This window comes from Sorex araneus, chromosome 2, assembly GCF_027595985.1.
Source record: "Sorex araneus isolate mSorAra2 chromosome 2, mSorAra2.pri, whole genome shotgun sequence".
Classification (NCBI taxonomy): domain Eukaryota; kingdom Metazoa; phylum Chordata; class Mammalia; order Eulipotyphla; family Soricidae; genus Sorex; species Sorex araneus.
In genome coordinates, this window is record NC_073303.1 from 186606114 (window position 1) to 186629382 (window position 23269).

Genomic DNA, 23269 nt, shown 5'->3' on the forward strand with positions numbered 1-23269 from the left:
CCAGATCCAGAGCGAGAAGGAGAATGAAGTAGCATGGGGGAGGAAGAAGCAGGAGGAGAATCAGAGGAGAATGGAGATGGGAATGGAATAAACTGCAACTGAGACCAACCAGCCTGGACCTCGTTCCTTCCTTCGCCTGCCTCGTCATCGCCATCAGCCTTCCTGGGGTGGGGAAAGTGGGTGGCGGGAGAAATTGAGTGCCGCTGCCCTGTGCCCCTTTTTTGTCTGTTTACACATTTTTTTGTTGTTTATGTGTGTATATTCACTTATTGAACCACACTGGTGGTACTGAGGGTTTACTTCTGACTGCACCCACAAATCACTTCTGGTAGGGCTTAGGTGACCAAATGTGGTGCTGAGGATTGAACCTGCACCACAGATCAGCCACATGAAGGGCAAGCACTTTGCCTTCGTTTCTCAAAGATACACTACTATCTCTCTAGTCTCCATAGGTTCTTATTTTTTAAGATACAAAACTAAGTGTCATCCAAACCAAAATCTTGTATTTAGGAATAAGAATAACATGGTGCATAATGAATCCCAGATGATTTTTAAAGAAATAAAATAGTCTCAAAGCATGCATAAAACTAAGTATGACCTGATTAAATATATTAACATACATTAGTGGAAAGTATGACTATATAATTGATATACTTGATTTTATAGCCCTTCACTATGGGGACAAGAGAAGTACAGGGAAATGCAAATATTCATCTTTGAATGATTGCATAATTATTCTCCAGATGTATATGAATCCTATGCCCTCTAGGACAAGGATATACTTCCCCATTCACTGTTATTGGGCTTAAAACTGTAAATTGTTCTGAATACAAACATCATAATATTGTACATATAAACAAAGTGTTGAAATGTTTTTTTGTGATTTCACTTCTCTTGAGGTTATCCTTTCATAAAAAAGGAAAAATCCCACTATAACTATGCCGTCATTCTATGCTTTGAGAAACGAAGACAGGAGTATTGAAAATAAATTCAATTTGCATCTGGGTAGGAATTATCACAAGCAAACTAAAAGTAAACGAGTGAAAGACAAAGTATGATACTTGTAAGCTATGCAAAATTTATCTGATTTGACTTTATTATTACATGAAATGCAAATTGAAATGCATCTAATAATTTCCCAGAAGATATGAGCTAAGATGTTTCAATTATCCTATGTTTATTACTAAGTATCTATTTAAAGTAGAAGTGAAAAATATACCAAAGTATCCTATATTCTTTCCCTTAAATTTTAATTTAAGAAAAATCATATGTTCACTAGCACAATACTCCATATAACCTGACTATATCTACTTAATAAAAAAGAATGAACTGGCTAAATCACATGTACATAAATATTTGCATATGCAAAGCTTTGTTTTTAGTACTTTTCAAGACATGGATGTCAAAAAATTAATAACATTTATGGAGCCAGACATATAGTATAATGCATAGAGAATTTACCTAGTATATGTCTGACCCAGATTTGATACCCAGTACCCCATATGGTCCCATTTGGTCCCTAAGCCCTGTCAGGAGTGTCACTGCGTACAGAACCAGGAGTAAACCCTGAACACCACCTGGTGTGGCCCCAAAAAAGGTGAACGAAATCTCCCAGAATCTAATAAGGAAAAGTAACTACATTAAAGTTACTTTCATAATGTCTATTTTGAAAAAAAAAGTATTTGAAGGCATTTTAATATCAAGATCCGCTGCCCCGACCAGACCTGGAGTTGCCACCCATGAATGGCTCCTCTGGCTCCTGAACGGCCATGATCCCAGAGGCACACAAACAAATCTCAGAACCAAGTGGCTTTTGACAGAAATCCCTCCAGAGTTATTACTAAAATATCAGAAATCCAAAAGCAGCCACGCGACATCATATGCTCTTCATAATCATCAATAGAAAACAAATTTTCTAATGATGCCTTTTCGGAAGGTCAGATTGTTGGGGAAAATTACAAGTAATAATGGTGGGTTTTTTGTAAAAATATTGAATGTGATCAAAGTGAAGATAGAGTAAAGTGGCAATCTCTGCCACTCAGGCAGGGGGATGGGTGGGATGGGAGGGTATACTGGGGCACTTGGTGGTAGAAAATGTGCCCTGGTGAAGGGATGGGTGTTTGATCATTGTATGACCGAGACTTAAACTGGAAACCTTAGTAACTGTTCTCACGGTGATTCAATAAAAAAAGAAAAATCAAGAGCCACTTTGGTCACTAGTATAGAATACTGTAGTGCTCAGCAACCTGGCCCCTAGCTTGTCCCAGCTGGGGGGTTGATGCAATAGGTCACAGAGCTGCCTGAACCTGTGACAGAACCATATTATCCTCTGGTAATCCATCATAAAATAACATCAACTGGAAATATATACAGTCATAAAAGCTCTTACCTTTCTTGGATGGGCTGGAGCGATAGCAAAGCTGGTAGGGCGTTTGCCTTGCATGCGGCCAACCTTGGTTTGATTCCTCCACCCTCTCGGAGAGCCCGACAAGCTACCGAGAGTATCTTGCCCGCATGGCAGAGCCTGGCAAGCTATCTGTGGCATAATCAATATGCCAAAAACAGTAACAACAAGTCTCATGATGGAGATGTTACTGGTGCCCACTCAAGCAAACTGATGGGCAACGGGATGACAGTGACAGTGACAGTGACCTCCCTTGGATGCCATCACTGCATCCTATTATCCACCAGGCAAGAAATCTATATATACACATATGTATGTCTGCATACATATATGTATATGTGTACATATATGCATACATAAAATGAAAGTTAGACTTGTTTTCTATATATAATAATGTGTATATCTGCATATGTATATATAAAATCTAATTAGATATATAGCAATGTCTTCCTATACTTTGCATAAAAATCTTTATTCTCACTTCCTTCTACCCCCACAAAACTATTTCTCTCCTTGAATTTTTGTACAAGCACTTTTAAGACATCAAGCGGTGACATATGGTCATACCTTTGAACTTCTCTTTCCCCTACAAGATTTGGAGCAACTACATGAAAATTGTCATTCAACTAAAATTTATTGATGGCTACAATGGACAAATATAGCCCTTTCTTCATATGCCATATGATACTTAGAATTTCCATTTGATAACACCATAAAATAATTTAGGGGCTATTGTCTTTAATGTTTACTGTGTTCTATTATGCTATCTGGCTGGTGTAAATTATTTGATCTCAAAATGTGCTGCAATATTTTTAAAAGGTGACACCTACTCCAAATTTATATGCAAATGTATTAAGTTAGTGAACAGTCCCTGAAAAAATAATACGTCAGTGTTATCTTGAATAATTACAGTAATCATACACATTCTGCCTGGGGAGTAGGCAGGATTTAGTCATACAATTTTCATCACTGATTCTTGTAATATCCTTTGTCGCACTATACAGTATGTGGCACTTAGAGCGTAAGCTTTTAAGTAAATAGCAAGATTATTTGCAGCATGATTGTAATTTTCTCTGTACATATTAAGTAGTCTATGAACTGTTCTTGGAGTGCTTTTCCATACAATGACTTCTGCATCATCGTTTTCCTTATAACTGCTTATGTGTTACGTTACCAAGGAAGGCATTATGTAGTCATACTAAACATCCTCCATAATTCCCCCTTTCCCTGTTACTACCTTTAGATTTCAATAGCGTTTGTTTTCTTAAATTAAAAGAACATTACCTTCTTCCCCTTCTTATTGTTTCAGTGCTCTTGTTGGTGATGAGAAGGGGTTGGACATTCTAGGCTGTCCATCTATGCTTGTATATCTATCATTGTTTTTACATACTTGGACCCTGGGGTTGGCAAGGCAATACATCTTGATTTGCCAGGCTTGTACGTGTTCTCTCTGAGGTCTGCACTCCTTTAGTTGTAGTTCTTGAGCAAATATGGTGCATGAGCTTGCCAGAGGTTTTCTGTGCTCTTTATGCCTAGGCTCACCAGGGTTTGACTTGAGGTTGTGCTAACACAGCTTAACTTAGGATACTTAACTTGGAATGACACACTTTTGATATAGTGGTGCTCACACATATATGACTATGTGCAGGAGATTGAACATTCTGTTGAGGTCCCAGGGCCCAAAGAGCTGAACCGCTGAGTCTACACTCAGTGCTCATGGACTACCTTAAACATGTTCCTATGTTGCATGTCTTTATACATGCAACATAGGAACACTGAGACACTGAGACCAAAGAGAATCAGCTTTTTACTTATTCATTTTCAGTCTGACCATACAACTGGTGAAGATTTTCAAAGCAACCATTACTTGAAGACTTGATCTCCTGTTTGTCTAACTGATTGCCCCTTAAGGCAGGATCAGTCATCATCATTTTGCCTGAGCAATTTAGGGTGATTTACTGATAGACAATCCACATGGTAGAGCCTGGCAAGCTACCTGTGACATATTCGATATGCCAAAAACAGTAACAATAGGTCTCATTTCCCTGATCCTGAAAGAGCCTCCAGTCGTTGGGAAAGACAGGTAAGGAGAGACTGCAAAAATCTCAGTGCTGAGTGTAATAGAGGCACTACTGGTGCCCGCTCAAGTAAATCGACAAACAGGATGACAGTGATACAGTGACAGTGATACTTATAGACCAAAAGCTATATCTTACAGTTCTGGAGTCTGGGAAGTTCAAATCAATAAGCCAGCATGGTGGTCATTCTTCCACTTTCTAGCTGGAAACTTATTCTGCACAAGGTGAAATGGTTAGGGAAATCTCAGGAAACTCTGATGTAAAATATTACTCCTGTTTGCCAATTTAATCTCTTCTTCCCAAACCCACCACCCATCACTGGTTTAGAATTTTAATATACTAACTTTGGGGGAAGCAGCAGCATTAAAGTCTGGTTGTATTTTGGGAAGAAATAAACCACCCTGTGTTAAAGCACTTGTCTCCTGAATTCTGAGAATGTTTACCCAGAATGGATATCATCAGATGGAGAAATGCAAAGCACTGAGCTGGTTTTAGTCCCTTAGCACTGCCAGTAATAAAAACTACTTTGAATAATACTACTACCATACTAATACTACTATTACTGCTAATATTACCAATCATGAATCACGAATAATGAAATCCCATTAATCGTCGATTTCTTGAGCGGGCTCAGTAACCTCTACATTCGTCCTTTCCCTGAGATTCTAGAAGTCTCTCTCAACTTGGCCCTCCCAACGATGTCACACTGGAAGCTCTTTCAGGGTCAGGGGAATGAGATCCAGCTTGTTACTGGCTTTAGCATATGAATACACCATGGGAAGCTTGCAAGGCTGTCCCATTAATTGGTAATTAATATCACCAATAATAATTTAAAATAATATTTATAAAGCAACTCTATCATAATTACATTTTTAATGCAACAAAGACCCTAGCTCTTCTGAAAACAAAGTTATGTTTTATTTTTCTCTGTTTCTAGCACATAAAGGTATTTGGCAGATAATAGATCATCCACAAATATCATTTATTATTTATATGATTCTTCAACAGGAAAGTTGCAATTATTTTCATTATTTCATACTCAAAATATCTCATCTCAAAATCAATCCCATTGGATTAATTTTCCTGTACCTCTCTCCTTGTTACTATTTCTACTCTGTCAAGTAATCATAATTTTTAATCCAAGTGCATTCTTTTATGAGTGTGAATTCCAATGTCGGGGAACTTTCAGATTGATCGTGTGGGAGTTGAGTGCTCTCCTCAAGGCAGGCTTATGTAATTACTGTCCTCATGAGTCACCATTAGTATTCATTTTCCTGCAGCTCCTTAGGAAAATTTCAGCTATTCTTGGAGTCAGTTGACCTTAAAGTGTATACATGTTCAGTATTATTTTTCTTACTTAAAATTTACAGACTCTTTATTAAAGCAATTTCATAGTAACTAGAATAATGGGAAGTAGAATAATGAATGCTACATTTTATTGCATTTCGTATGATAGCTAATCATATTTTCACAACTATGCTCCTAAAATATTGTTAATAATTGTCCTTTAGAATCCAAAACAGATTTAATTAAGTTTAAGAAAAATGTGGAGCCTTCTGAGAGTCTAAATCTGCTCCCTAAATTCATTGCTATATTGGAATAGTAACCTGTTATTCTTATTTATCAATTTGGTGACACAAAGTCTTTGCCTATTAAAGGTTTGAATTCACCTCCAATTTCTTTAGAAAATATTAAAAAATACAAACAGGATGTGGGTGTTTTTTTTCACTTTAGGATTTTTTTGTGAACCATGCAACAACTCATAGTATTACCAGGAGAGAGATTGTGTTGTTCTGTCTTTTGCCCGCGTCTTCCCAAGAGAGGATTCACTCACTCTGCAGATCAGAGCAGGATAGTGACAGATTTTATTAGGAGAAAGAAAAGAAGTGAAGAGAGAAGGCTCTGGGAAGTGTTTGCAGTGGACTAATCAAGAAATGTAGGAAGTAGGCTGAACAAGGTGCTCAGTGTTTGACCTTTCTCTTTCTCACCTCAATTTTTGGAATTCCCATAATTTCCCCTCTGTTATGTCTCTTCCCAGATGCAAAAATCCTTATGCTACTTGACGAAGAATCCCTTCTACTTTGCAGGAAACACTGTCTGTTCCCAATCTGCTTTAAGGTGTTTTGAGGCATTTTTAGGCTAGAGATTCCATACTGCATGTGCTTTTGTTCTGATCAGTCTCCTACTCTGTGTCAGCACTTTGGAGGATTAGATAATCACTTCAAAGGAGGAAAAACTCTCACCCTAACCCTCATGCTTGACTAATGCCCTAAAGAATCAATAGAATATAGGGGGGTAATTTTTTTAACAGCACTTGTAAAATACTGATAGCAATAATAGATAACACAACTAACTTATAGTACTGTCAAAATAGTATTTGACTATGTAAAGTGACAATTGGAGATTAAATATGGGGCTTGTACAGGTAAAGGGATATATAACCTGTCAGTATCTGTATTGTAAACCATCACTTGTATCACTTGTCATCCTGTTGATCTTTGATTTGCTCGAGTGGGCACCAGTAATGTCTCCACCCATCGCTGTTGTGTGCTAGTGTAGCTCAGTTGTATCTGTTCGCTCCAGGATCATGAAGAGCCTCAAACTTTTCATTCAGGGTTTTGATGAAATATGACCATCTCGTAGGTGGGAGGCCACATGGTCTTTTGACGTCCCATGGAATCCAGTCAGTAACAGCTCTAGTCCGGCGGTCATCTGTAAATCGCATTACATGTCCAGTCCATCTGATTTTCAAAGCCTCGGCAAATGAGGCAGTGCCTCTGATTCTCCATTGTTGATGGAGGTCGGAACTCCGGATTCCTTCTCTCACTTGAGTGAAACGTGACACTCCAAACATAGCTCTTTCAATTCCTCTTTGGGAGATCTGAATAGTGCTTTCATAGAAAACGGGACCAGGTCTCTGAGGCATACATTAGTGCAGGAAGAACAGTGGAGTCAAAAAGATGTGCCCAGAGCCAGAGATCCTTTATCCTCTTAACCACTTCTTCGACGCTCTTGAAGGCGTTCCACACTGCTCTTTTCCTCCTGCGCAGTTCTGGTGCTAAGTCGTTCCTTATGTTGAGTTCTCAACCCAGGTACACATAACTGCTGCATTCGGAGATGTTCGTTTCTTAAGAGCAAATGGAACATCAAGGAGTAGTTCTTTTTTTCATGAACATGAGGGCGTGGAGGGAGACACACACACACACACACACACACAGAAAGAGAGAACAGAGGTGTCTGCCATATAGGCAGGCTGGGGTGGAAGTTGGGTTGAAGGGATGAGAGGGAAACTGGGGACACTGGTATATTTTACACTGGTGGAGGGATGGGTGTTGGAACATTGTATGACTGAAACAATCAAGAACAGTTTTGTAATGCTTTATCACATGGTGAATCAATAAAAAATTTTAAAAGTTAAAATAAATAGATAAATAAATACGGTTTTTGTTGTTATACTGTTAAATAGTTTAGGAGTGTGCCTGCTTACCACGTATTCAAATCCATGTCTGGGAAGTTCCTACTCAGTGTCACTTCTTTAATGTCTATAATTACCTTGAATTTTCAGGATCTAAAATAATTTAGACATTTTTTTTTCACATTAAGCAATTTGGAATTTTTCTGGGGGTAACGTTGACAACATTATTTGAAATTTTGAGTAAATTCAAAAGAAAACAAGCAGGTAGAGAAATGTGTGTATGCAAATTCAGCTAAATTATTCTTAAAAGTATGAAAATTATACTTACAATTGTAATGTGTGTAGATATATTGGTTTGTGGGACATATCCAGTAGTGCTCAGGAGTTTTTCCTGGCTCAGTACTCAGGGACCACTGCTGTGGTTTCGGGGACCCTATGGGGTGCTGAGGATTGAATCCAGGTCACCTGTGTGAAAAACAAATACATTACCCTCTGTACTATCTCACCAGCCCCAATATGTAGCCATTTTATACAGCCCTTATTTCTTGGACTTTTCCTGAACATTAACACAGCAACTTAATCTTAGGGGTGCTTTTAATTTTCCTTAGTCTTGAGGCTCCTTGTTACCTCAGAATTGGATGGGGTGGAGGGGGATCTGGCCGTCTAATGAATGCAATTGCCATTTTAAACCTTGTACCTCAGAAGTTCACAGGAATCTCCACGGTTTCACTTGAAGGCAGAGTGGAGGAGACCCAGCTACATAGCACAGAGCAACAAACCTTAGAACTGGGACACAGGCCAGGGTTAGTGATGTCATCCACCACAAAAGAGAGGACAGCGACGGGATGAGATGAACGGCTTTGTACATTGGAAGCAAAGAGAGTGAGAATCTGGACTTTGAGAGGAACTATAGGTATCTATTTAATATCCATAAACATCACAATTTTCCTTTGCTAATTACACAGACAGAACTCAATGACCAACACAAGACCTAGATCTGCTTCGTAGTAACATCACTAATAAATATGTCATTCACCATCAAAGAACCTCATGTTCATTGAATTCAAACACGAATAAAATATTTTGGGTGGGTAGTTTTCAAAGCATAAAATTCCTTTGTGATGCAGAAGAGAACAAAACAAACTTTTTATTTTTTCAATCAATTCATTTCTTTCAGCAATGGAATCCAATGACTAAATATATTTTTAAAAAAGAAACACTCCAGTAAATAGCAAACAAGGTTTTTACAGTGAAACGTTTTCAAAAGCTACCTTTGTGTGCTACAAAGAAACATTTAATTTAGTGTAAAAGCAAAACAGAAATTGTCTTACCAATAATTACTTTAGCTTTAATTGTAATGTTTGAGAGATTCGGGGAAATAACTATTTTTTTAAAAGAAAATTGGATAAATGTGTGTCTCAGTAGGGATAAGCCAGTGGAGTGGAGAGCTATGAAAAAAGAAAATAATATATTGACCTTTTAGTTGTTAAAATAGGCCCTTTTATTCTGGTGGAATGCAGCAATAAAATACTAAAAGTAAATTGAGCAAAGGAATATTTTCCCACTACCAATGTCATACAAGTGAGAAACAAATTCAATTGGTTTGAATCATTTGCAAATGGCCATTGTCATGATATAGTGTGTCATTTGCAATTATAGTCAGCTTCTTTCATTAGGTTTTCAGACTTAATTTCAGGAAATGAATTCATATTTAAAGCTCAGAGCACCTGGTGTATGACTAAACCATGAATCAATACAAACAATTGGACTATTTGATGAGAAAAACATGCGTCTAGATTGAGTTGGCGTTTTGTGACTATGGGTTCTAATTGCTAAATGGTTGAGCCAGTTCGACACATTCTCAATGTTCCAATGTATAGCATAAATTCTCTTTATAGCTATATGTATGTATATCTTGCTTTGTATTGAATGTGAGCTTTCAAAGCTTAAACAAGATAGAATAGAAATGGACAAAGTAATTTTGAACAATTTAAGAAACTTAGCATCTAGGATTCACATTTCTAAATTTATTTTATCATATCTTTGTAAGTTTTTTGATGCCCAAAAAGGTAGCAAAATGTTAAAGTGGGTGTATCCAGAGGGGGTGTTAAATGTTACAATAGGATATTGTTTTTAAATTTTATCATTAAATATAACTTTTCAACAAGTTACATGTCTATATTTTTAACCTGTAATTTCATTTTCTAAAAAAAAAATACTCTTTTTCAAAGTGATGAATAGATTGAAGAGCTAGTGCGGGGATCCACCTAAAGCATTTAATTTTTTATACACTAATTTAATTCTAGGGATCAACAGTATGAGGTAAATAGTATTTATAGCTGTGTAGATTTATATTCACAGCAATCACATACTGTAACATATCCTTATCCTGAATTTTTTCTTTTATTCATTGATATGAAAAATGTCTTTAGATGGGTCGCAAAATTTCCATCACTGGGAAGCTTATAAAAAATAAGCAACTGAGACCTCATTATATAATTAGAATCTGAATTCTCATTTAATGTTGCAAAATAATACACAGGTCATTGCTTTAAGTACTACTGATGTAGACTGTAGCCATGTTGTACTAACCACATCCTTCATCTGGTCTGTTGTTATAAAGTCATCTCTAACATTTTAAGTGTCTCTTCTGCACCATGTCACAGACTTCATTCACTGTCTATAAAGATCGATATTGTTGGTTCAATATCAAGAAAAATCACATATCATAAATGATTAATGTATTAAAAACACATTAACAATTAGTATCATGAAGAATATTCTGGGGGCTGGAGTGTTAGCACAGCAGGTAGGGCATTTGCCTTGCACGTGGCCAACCCGGGTTCGATTCCCAGCATCCCATATGGTTCCCTGAGCACCTTCAGGAGTAATACCTGAGTGCAAAGCCAGGAGGTAACCCCTGTGCATTGCTGGGTGTGACCCAAAAAGAAAAAAAAAAAGAATATTCTGGACTATATAATTCAGATAAAAGTATAAAGCAGTATCAGTACTTGAATAAAAGTGATACTAGCTTAAATGCATTAAATTAAGAAAAAATAAGTGTGGTTATCATCCTAAACATGAAAAGGGAAAACAGACATCCAGTTTCATAAATAGGGTAAATATATATATATGAAGAATGCTTCACTTGAACTTTAAGTTGAAAATAAATAAACTCATCTATTTAGCCAGAAAGATCTTTCTCAGCCAAGAGTTGAAAAACAAACCAAAGATCAATCAAGACTGACTGCTCTTGCCCCCAATACTAAAGAAAACAATTTGTGTTCATTTGCCCCAAAACTAACCATTATTTGATTGGTGCTGATATATAAAACAGTATCTCAGTGGATCAGTCCATGTGGGGAACTTTATGGTTCCTTTGGCACCCACAGATCAAGAATCTACCCTTCCTAAAATCTTCCTATCCTCTTTCTCTATAAAACACAAGATTTGGATATGTACAATACATCTCATTCTCTATAAAAGCAAAAAAAAAAAAAACACTTTCTTGAGAGGTTGGAAGGAAAGTACACGGGGTGGGGCAATCGTATTGCCTGTAGTTGATGCAACCTCAATCCCCAGCATCCCCACGTGGTCCCTGAAACCCCACCAGGAATAAGCCCCGAGCATTACCTATAAACAGAAACTTGCTGTCAGTATAGAGCTTTATTTATTTTGCTTAGGTTTTATTATTTGAAATTGCAGGCACCATGGTTTATAATACTATTACGGTGGGGTTTCATGCATAACACCTTCTTCCACCACCTTCTTCCACTTCTCACACCACCTTCTTATGCTTCTCACTTTCCTCCTCTAAAGCCACCACCCTGCCCTGTCACCGACCCTCCCCTCTAAAGTGCCAGCTTCGTACTCAACACAAGTTCTCAGTTTTTGCTGCCTTTGGGCACTTACAGCCCTATTTTGTTTCTTTATATTCCTCTTCTGAGAGAGATCACTCTCTGTCTGACCCTTCCTTTCCTTCTGACTAACTTCAATTAACACTACATTCAATATATACATTCACTAAGCAGCAAATTGAATGGTTTCATTTTTTCTTATAACCTAGCAGTATTGTATTGCACATATCCCAATCTGTGTCATCTTGGTATTCTGCTTTATCATGCCCTTTGAGTTGAAGAAACTACTTAGTTTGATGCGATCCCAATGCTTTTTTGTTTTTGGCTTTCCCCCGCCCCCCCAAGGATAGTGAATTCTTGAAATTGCCTCCAGCTTCAAGATTATGGAGTATTCATCCTAAATTTACTTCAATATAATGTATTAACTTGGGTCTTTAATCCATTTGGATTTGACTTTTGTGAGTGGTGTTAGAGGCATATGGAAGATGTTTGAATTCTTTTATTATTTTTCCCAGCAGTAAATAAAACAAGTTTATATTTACTGGGACAAGGGCTGACTTTCAGAACAATAAAATGGAACTGAGAATCCAGAGACATATTCTCAGTATATGGATAGTTACTCTTTAATAAAGAAGAAGGAAATTCTGAAATGGATCTAGCAAAGCCTCTTCAAGTGGTACTGTGAAAACAACTCAACGATATGTAGACAATATTGATTTTTTTTTAATTTAAGTTTATGTATTTTTAATTAGTGAATCACCGTGAGGGTACAGTTACAGATGTATACACTTTTGTGCTTATGCTTCCATCATACAAAGTTCGGGAACCCATCCCTTCACCAGTGCCCATTCTCCACCACCAGTAAACCCAGCATCCCTCCCACCCTCCCCAATCCCATCTCCTCCCACCCCACCCTGCCACTGTGGCAGGGCATTCCCTTCTGTTCTCTCTCTCTAATTAGCTGTTGTGTTTTGCAATAAAGGTGTTGAGTGGCCACTGTGCTCAGTATCTAACCCTCATTCAGCCCGCAATTCCCTTCCCCCACATGGCCTTTGACTGCATTAAAGTTGGTGATCCCTTCTCTGAGTTGCCCTTTCCCCAGAATGTGAGGCCAGCCTCCAAGCCATGGAGTCAACCTCCTGGTACTTATTTCTACAATTCTTGGGTGTTAGTCTCCCACTCTGTTATTCTATATACCATAGATGTGTGCAATCTTTCTATGTCTGTCTCTCTCTTTCTGACTCATTTCACTCAGCATGAAACTTTTCATGCCGATCCACTTAAATACAAAATTCATGACCTCCTTTTTTCTAACAGCTGCATAGTATTCCATTGTATAGATGTACCAAAGTTTCCTCAACCAGTCATCTGTTCTAGGGAATTCGGGTTTTTTCCAGATTCTGGCTATTGTAAACAGTGCTGCGATGAACATACATGTGCAGATGTTGTTTCGATTATACTTTTTTGCCTCTCTGGGATATATTCCCAGTAGTGGTATTGCTGGGTCAAATGGGAGCTCAATATCTAATTTTTTGAGAATCGTCCATATTGTTTTCCAGAAGGGCCGAACCAGTCGGCATTCCCACCAGCAGTGTAGAAGGGTCCCTTTCTCCCCACATCCTCTCCAACAGTGGTTGCTTTTGTTCTTTTGGATGTGTGCTAGTCTCTGTGGTGTGAGGTGGTATCTCATGGTTGTTTTGATCTGCATCACTCTGATGGGAGGCATCACCCTCCCCAACCTCAAACTTTACTACAAAGCAGTAACAATTAAAACAGCATGGTACTGGAACAAAGGCAGAGCCGTAGACCAATGGAACAGGGTGGAATATCCCTACACACAACCCCAAGTGTATGATCATCTAATCTTCGATAAGGGAGCAAGAGATGTGAAGTGGAGCAAGGAAAGTCTCTTTAACAAATGATGCTGGCACAACTGGACAACCACATGCAAAAAAATGGGCTTAGACCTTGACCTGACACCATGCACAAAAGTCAGATCAAAATGGATTAAAGACTTCAACATTAGACCACAAACCATAAGGTACATTGAAGACAAGGTCGGCAAAACCCTCCACGATATTGAAGATAAAGGTATCTTCAAAGGTGACACGGAACTAAGCAATCTAGTAAAAACAGAGATCAACAAATGGTACTACGTTAAATTAAAAAGCTTCTGCACTGCAAAAGATACAGTGACCAGAATACAAAGACTATCCACAGAATGGGAAAGGATATTTACACAATACCCATCATATAAGGGGTTAATATCAATGGTATATAAAGCACTGGTTGAACTCTACAAGAAGAAAACATCCAACCCCATCAAAAAATGGGGCGAAGAAATGAACAGAAACTTTACCAAGGAAGAAATATGAATGGCTAAAAGGCACATGAAAAAGTGCTCTACATCAATGTTGATTTTTCTTAACCCATCACCTTGCCTTTTGCTTGATTTGTCCTGGACAGGTAGTAGTGCTGCACCTACATGGTTACAAGGTCAGAGGGTGTGTTCTTCTATAAGAGAAAGAGATTTTATATTCAAATGGGCAGTACTTGGTACCTGAAATAAATTATACTATGGAAATCATATGAAGTTAAAATTTAAGACTTCTGAAGTAAATTAGGTTATTACTAAAAGGTTAGAAAAGTTGTTACATTATTAATGTTTTCTATCTCTAAGTCTATTTATAATGGTGCTAATGACTAGAAATCCCTTAGGAAACTACCTGGGTCTGACTTTCATGTAGACATTTACTTCTTTAAGCCAAATCTAGTACTGGCCTTTAGGGTTCTAATTATGAACACAGAATGTCCTTTGGCAATAACCATGAGGAAACTGAAAAAAAAAAGCCTCATTTCTTGAAATACATGGAAATAATACAGCATACCTGAGTTACAGTGAGGAGAGAGAGAGAGAGACAGAGACAGAGACAGAGACAGAGACAGAGACAAAGAGAGTGAAAGCAAGGAGAGGGGGAGAGAGAACAAGAAGAAAAAGAGACAGAAGTCAGGGAGAGAAAGAGGGATGAGAGCCAGTAGAAGTGGACAGAGCAAGGGCCTGGAATTTGGCTTTTATTGAAGCTGAGGGTGATAAAATCTGGGTTGGACAGCCTCACTTTAGGTGAATTGAATTCACGAGAGATGAAATTTAAAGCAAGGCGAGACATATCTGTAAAACAAAAGAGTCTCCAGGGCTTAGAGAGATAGTACATCTGGTAGGAACTGACTTCCCAGAGTTCTGGAGAAAGGTCCCTGAGCACAAATCTAGGAGTAACTCCTGAAAACAATTAGATATGGGACAAAAACCAAGCCCCCATACAAGTAAAGGAGTCTAATAGAAGAAGACTGTGTAGTAGTAGGCTGTACGTGTACCCAAAAAACCTAAGACAAGCAGAGAGAATGGATTCTCAGGTGGGCATGTGGTTAGCTCCTTATGTAGTTCAAAGACAAAGACTTTTACCTTTGTTTGAAAGAGCTAACTTTGAGAAAGATAGTCGCTACCAAACCAGAGTGAGAGAGATGAAATGATTTGCCTTGAAACATTCAGATATGAATGAGAATAATGTTTGTAAGGATAGATGTCTGTAAGGATAATGTCTGTAAGAAAGAATTGTTACATAGAAATTCTGAAAATATGATATACAGGACTAGTAGCTTGTATATAAGATAAATGAAGAAAAATGCAGAAGGAAGATGAACTACATAGTTTTAATTCTGGATAAAAAGAAGGATCAGGACATTAAGGCTTCTTCAGAAATTATGAAAAAGAATCAGATTTCATTTGGGGAATGTCTATATTAATCAGTCAACTGAGTATTTAGTATTCTTTGTCTATAGACAATGAATGATGGAGTAGATATATTTTACATGTATTTTAAGAGTTATTAAGACAGACAAACATCTAAAATTATGGCAATGGATGGGATTCTAGTGGACTTGAATAACAGACATGAGCTTTGACCTTCTTTACTCTTTTTTTCTGTATAACGATGCTACTAGCAACCAGTACAAAATTTTACTTGATAGATTTTGCACAGTAAACTGAGTTGTGAAAAGCGTACTTCTCTCACCCGGATAAATGTGCCAAAAGAGCTTTTCTCGTCTTTCCTCTCTCCAAAGTTTAAATCTTTCACTCATGCTTTTAATAAACTACCCTCTCTACTAAAAAAGAAGTTTCTATAACTTTCTTAGGAGTTATAATTGTGGGACTAGAGGAATAGCACAGCGTGTAAGGCATTTACCTTGCACTGGGCTGACCCGAGTTCAATTATCAGCACCCCATATGGTCCCCTGAGCAGCACCAGGGGTAATTCATGAGTTCAGAGCCAGGAGTAACCCCTGTGCATCACCAGGTGAAACCCAAAAAGCAAAAAAAAAAAAAAAAAAAAAAAAAAGATTTCTAATTGTTTAATACAATATTTTACCAGTAAAGCCAAGACATCAGTGGGATCCTTTTCAAGAGAGCTCGTCAAATCAGCATAAACCATCTGTGCTTTGCCTCATTTTACTAAAGAAACAATCAGCTTAATGGTTGAATCTCTAACTGCCCTCTTGCAAGTGTAGTTAGTGGTGAATGTACCAAATCAATAGAAAAAAATGTCCAAGGGAACGGTTTGCCTGAATCAAATTGGAAGCACATACCAGTCTTGTATTTTTTTTTCCTTTTCTTCCTCTTTTTTCTTGTTTTTAAAGTACAGAGAAGGAAAAGCAATTCCATTTGTGTGTGCCATCCCTTTGAGACTCATTGCTTCTCTTGGGCAACGTCAATTAGTAACTGATAAAAATAATTTAATGCATTCGAAATCCAATTTTAGTCAATATGATTAAGCAGACTTAATATTATCATAGGCGATGTCTCCATTTTCTCAAAAGAAAAGCTAATGCACCTGCTTTGTCTCATTATTGATGTGGTTTAACAATGTCTGTTAAACAAGGAATAGATTTTTTTCGAAGGTGTGGTTTTTAGATGACAGGCTTATTTATCATGTTATATTACTTATTTTTGGGTTTCAATTGTCTTGTGTTGATAGGAGCAAGCGTGGATACTACGGTAGCCACCACGGCATCAATCATAGGTACCAGCTGAGAAAGCATAACATTCTAAAATCCTTTAATTTCATATTCCTTTCATGCTGGCCTAGTGCTGTGTGAAATGCATGCTGATCTATTAGGAGTGATAAAAAGCAACATGATTAACTAGTGATTTATATCCTTAAAGATGGACAACGTATATAGAGTATAGTGACAAATGGGGTATCTGGTGCGACTGAGAAATATTATATTAAAAATAGAAAGCCCGATTGCCTTATCTTGTATAATCCATCATTCTTACCTTCATTGGTTATCTCCCATTCTCCCAGCACACTAATCAGTGTGGCCAAAGAGAGAAAAAGATAGAGAGAAAGGGGTAAAAAAGAGGTATATATATATATATATATATATATATATATATATATATAGGAGTAACATTATTCTTAGGAAAAATGCAAGGTTTAGATTTGAGAAATATATAACACTCTTCAAATCAGACCTTGAAGATGAGAAAAGAGTGTTCAAATTCCCATGGAGTAATTTAGAAAAACAACTCCTACTGCACACCATTTGTTTTATCTATACAAAATCACAAGCAAAACAAAAAAGTATTGCCTCCTTAACGTTTCAGTTGATCCATATTGAAAAAAAAATACCAAAGCAGTTATTAAGTTTTGAATGTTTATTAATGCTAACAGAAAAATTTGTTTCACTGGCCAAAAGCTATATATTATTTGAATGACAAAATTAAGTTTTTGTGTTAGTTCTTAAGGAGTTCAAGAAATAAATAGTCACCAGCTTCAATCCTCAGGTTTCATACCTGGTAAGTATGAACCAACTATTTTGGGGCCACTGTCATTTCCAGCGAGGACCTAGGCATTGGCTTCCAAAGCAATTTCAGCTAATTAAATAAGAAGGCATGCTTCCCATGAGTCTCTGAAATAGTTTTTATCTTCTTGAAAAAAAAATATCTTTTTTCCTGCATCTCTGGCTCTTTCCATTTCTGAATGTGTTGGCAGGAATAGCTCCAGGTTCTTTTCAGCCTGTGGAGAGCTAGCCTAACTACAAGCCAGCACCCAAGTAACAACACAGAATTTCAAAGTTAAATTGGCTCTTGAAGAAATAATTTTGTGGATCCTTTTTTTTTTAGTGAATTTTTTTTTTATCTTAAAGACATTTTGGGCTCAGACCCACCCTGATTCCATCCCTGGCACCATATATGTTCCTGAGCACTGCCAGCAGTGTGCCCTGAGCACCATTGTGTTTAGCTTCAAATAAATAAACGCTGGGCTGGAACCATAATACAGCAGGTAGGGCATTTGCCTTGCATGCTGCTGACCTGGGTTTAAGCCCCAGCACCCCATATGGTCCCAGAGAAGAGTGATCCCTGAACACAGAGCCAGGAGTAAGTCCTGAGCACCTTTGGGTGTGGCCCCCGAAACAGAAAATGTAGGAGGTCAGAGCAACAGTACAGTAGGTCAACTATTTGCCTCAATCCCAAGTATCTCCTATGACCCCCCTGAGCACTGCCAGGAGTGAGCCCTGAGCATCGCCGGGTGTGGCTCAACATAGATAAACGCAGGCACAGAGGTGGGACTCTGGTCCCTGTGCATCCCTCCTCCTGGCAGTCACGAGTTGTGTGACCCTCTGGCCTCCAGCACAGGCTGGACATGGGGTCTCTAAGGAGCAGAGCCAGGCATAGTCACAGTTCCAGGAGCTGGTCGGATTCCATCCTGACTCCGTAGTTTGGGCTCTGCACCCTTCCCATCCCTTCACGGTGGATGTTGCAAGGATTGGAGCCACACGCCGCGTCCCAGCGCTGGCCAGCAGCTGCACGTGTCCTCTCTGGGGCTGGCACATGCTTGGCTGCAGGGTGCTGGGGCTTGCACTCAGGTGGAAAGAGGGAACCCAAGCCTGGGACCAGGCAGCAAACACTGCCGCCCGCTCGCAAGGCAGTGCTCTCCCTCGGGTACCCCCTTGCCCATTTATTTGTCTTTTGCTTGATTTGTGTTTGAGGGCCACACCTGAAGGTCCTAAGGACTCCTCTTAGTGATGTGCTCAGGACTATTCCTGAGGGCCTCAGGGGACCACTGTGATGCTGGGGATGGAACCCGGGTCAGCTGTGTGCAAGGCAAGTACCTTACCCGCTACACTATGCCTCTGTAGGGAAGGTACTTGGGGGTGGTTCCTGGCTCAGTGATTGTGTGTGTGTGTGTGTGTGTGTGTGTGATGGGGGGGCATTCAGTGTCAGGGATCAAACCTGGGGCTCCCACTAGCAAGGCGTACACTGCAACCTTGGAGTTATGGTCCTGCCTGGATCCAATATACAATTGGAAGAGGGGTGTTTATTTGTCTTATCTTTGTCTTATTTGTCTTATTGACTGGAGCGTTAGCACAGCGGGTAAGGCGTTTGCCTTGCACGTGGCCAACCCGGGTTCGATTTTTCCGCCCCTCTGGCAGATTACCGAGAGTATCCCAGCTGCAGGGCAGAGTCTGGCAAGCTACCCGTGGCCTATTCCATATGCCAAAAACAGCAACAACAAGTCTCACAGTGGAGACGTTACTGATGCTTGCTGGGGCAAATCAACAAACAACGGGATGACAGTGATACAGAAGACTTTTATCTCTAATCCTCTTGTGCTCTTGTGGTACAACATATTTTTAAATCAGTAAAGTAAGGTTTTCTGCTACTTAGAAAAAAAAATTAGGCTGATAAGAATACCCAAGGGAAGCCACAGACATAGGTCAGAAGCTAAGGTGCTTGTCTTACATGCAGGCCACTCCAGTCTCATCAGCAGAACTGCATGGTTCCCAAGCATTGCATCACTGGGAATGACGATCATGCACACAGTTGAGAGTAGGCACTGAGCACCACTGCTTATGGCTGCAAATCCCTCCCCTGAACAGATGTAAGAAAATGAATAGCTTTCAATGTCTATTCTGGGCATGCCTAACATCGCTGCAAACTTCTTCATAATGATTTCCAATTTTTTATGCAAAATTTTAAAAAAATAGATTTTTTTAGTTAATTTAAGGGATAAATAAAATAATGCAAAATTTAAGTACATTTTTAACCTTAATTTTATTTTATTTATGTTCTTTGCCGTGCTGAGGGTGAAACATAGGGCCTCATATATGCAAGGCAGTTGCTTTTCAGCTGGATGCACACTTGACCCTCACTGGTGTTAAACTACAGTCACCTAAATAGTCATTCTCTGTGAGTGAAATGTCAAATCCTGAAGCACCAGACTAGGTCTGTTCCATCAGTATATTTAATGGTGATGGCAAGTTCTTAATATTTCTTTGAAAAACAACGATAGGTACATAATGAGTTTTATGGTATTCGAAAATTTTGGTACAGGTGCTGATGCAATACTACAGCAATGAATATTTTGCCTTGCACATGGCTGACCGGGGTTCAATCCCCGGCATCCCATATGGCACTCTGACCACTGCCAGGAGTGACTCTTCAGTGCAGAGCCAGGAATAACCACTAAGCATTGTCAGGTGTGGCTCTGAAACAAAAATAACAGCAACAAAAATTTAGATACATTTACATCTTCAACATCAAATAAATATCCTGTGTTTCAACACTGTCATGAAAATTACGTTACAATATTTGAAATCTTAAGTCCAAATTAATTGGAAGAAGAGAACAGTAGTACATTGGGCAGAGCTCTTGCCTTCCACGTGGCCAGCCAGTGTTGGATCTCTGGCATCTCATATGGTCCCTTAGTACCACCAGGAATAATTCTTAAGTGCAGGGCAGGAGTAAGCCCTGAACGTTGTTGAATGTGACCAACAAACAAAGACAAAATGATTTAGCAATGTTAATTCTTCAGATCTAAAATTATTTGCTTCATATACTCAAGCCTGTAAACATAATAACAATGTCAGCAGTTTCTAATAATTTGTTAAACTTACTTTTAACTAACATTCTCAAAAATCCCAAATTCCTCAAATCTGTACTAGTTTTAAAAACAGATTAATAACATTCAGAGTTTTAGGATAGTCTTTAGATTGCTAAAAATGAGCTCAATAAAGTCATTACCAAGACATGTAGAATTACTTTGAAAGCAGGAATGAATCCATTTTAATGATGGTAACTTTCTAGGGATTTCGATGATTGCAATTCTATTGTACCTGCTGATCCTAACTGCAGAACAAAATTCACTGTGCTTTCATTTTCTGTGTTTGTTTTTTCCAATGTAATACTTGAGGCCAGCGAGATATAATACCACAGCTAATGTACAGCATATACAAGATGGCAAGCACATGCCTTGCGCACCGTTAAATCAGGTTTGATCCCCATGGGCACCCAAGAACTACCAAGAGGGATACCAGAGTGTAGACTCAGGAATAAGCAGAGCTGGGGTTTGGACAGGTTCAAATCCCCACCAAGCACCTCCTATTCATGGTGATCCAACTGAAGAGTAAGATCTGCAAGGTCATTACCAAAGACACAATAAATAAGACATTTACAACGTCAATAACACTTTCTGTCAAGATGTTTCTGGATAACATCCTTTCTTGTGATAGAGCAAGTATTGTATCACATCCTCTGATTTCTTTATGAACCAGCCTAAGAAGAATTTAATATGCAAATGGGCCAGTAGAATTGAAGATACAGTATATACCTAGTGCTTAATGTTAAATATGCATGAAACATAATGTCTTCATGTTTAATTCTATTATAATTTTGGGAGTTATATTTGCACATTCAAGTTTTACATTCCTACTTTTTATTATTAGCATACAGATGTGAAAGCAGTTTTCTGCAGCTATAATAACTTAGGCTTTCCAGGCTTCTCTCTTAACTCACAGAGATAAAAATATTGGAGTCAGAAAGATAGTATAGAGGTAGGATTCCTGCTACCTTATGTCTACCTCACATCTACCTCACATCTGATGCAACTTTGATCACTGACACCCTATAAGGACCTCTAAGCACCAACAGAAGCAATTCCTGAGTGCAGAGATAAGAGTATCCCCTGAGACTCACTGAGTGTGGACCAAACACACACACACACACACACACACACACACACATTCATATATACAATAGGACACATTTGTATATAGGATATCACTAAAAGGGACATCTTTCTATTGAACAATTGGACAAAATGTTTTCCTTAAAAATGTTTGTTGGGGTTGAAGTGATAGCACAGTGGGTAGGGCGTTTGCCTTGCACACGGCTGACCCAGGTTTGATTCCCAGCATCCTATATGGTCCTCCAAGCACTGCCAAGAGTAATTCCTGAGTGCATGAGCCAGGAGTAAGTAATCCATGTGCATCTCTGGGTGTGACCCAAAAGGCAAAAAAAAAAAAGAAGTTTGTTAAAAAAGTGAAGGTTATTAATGTATATTATATGTATATTATATGGTTAACAACTCACAGTAATAATTAAAATTAATAATTAAAATGAAGGTTTTTAACTTATTGCCAAGTACATTAACAATTACTTTAGAGTCTCAAAATTTAAGAAATTAGAACTTATTTCTTTTGTTCTGAAAGGTAAGTTTTCCAAATTTTTTTCTTTTTTTTTTTTGCCAAATTTTTTTCTTAATGGAAGTGTAATGTAAAAATTATAGTGGAAACAAAATTTGAAACTTTCATTTTAAATGTGTCTACTTTTTATCTCATGTACTGATATTTTATCCTTGATTTATTCAGAAATTAGATATGCTCCCCCAGTAAAATTATGCTGAAATATAATTGTCACATAGAAGCATAGAAAAAATTGACAATTTTTATGAATATAATGAAACATTTTGACTGATCATACATGGCCATTAACTTTGTTTTCAATTACAATTTTATCCAATATTGTTTTTAATCATTCTATAAAGAAACGTTCTATGAGCAGAATATTAAGGAAAAAGTATTAGAAAAAAAGTAGTGTAATGTTGGTCAAGGTGAGATTATATAACACAAAGGCACAACTAATGAAAGGATTAGAGTGATAGCACAGCGAGTAGGGCATTTGTCTTGCATACGGCTGATCTGGGTTCAATTCCTCTGTCCCTCTCGGAGAGCCTGACAAGCTACTGAGAGCATCCCACCCAAATGGCAGAGCCTGGCAAGCTATCTGTGGCGTATTTGATATGCCAAGGACAGTAACAACAAGTCTCACAATGGAGATCTCACTGGTGACCACTTGAGCAAATGGATGAACAATGGGACACTGTGCTACAGTGCTACATGGGTAAGTTGCACAGAGCTGTGCCTGACTCAAGTTGTTCCCCTGCTCTAATCTCCCCCAAACTTTGGAATTTGCTACATGTTGAATGTGTGCATGGAATTAGGGGGTGTAAATTTTAGTTTTTCCCTTTAATCTCAGTGAGAGAAGTAGGACAAAAGGTTGAATCAATCAACAATGAGTTCATCAATCATGCTTAACAAATAAAATCTCCATACAAACCCCAAATGAGAAGTTTGAGTTGATGAACATGTAGAGATTTGGGGAAGAATGGAATATTGG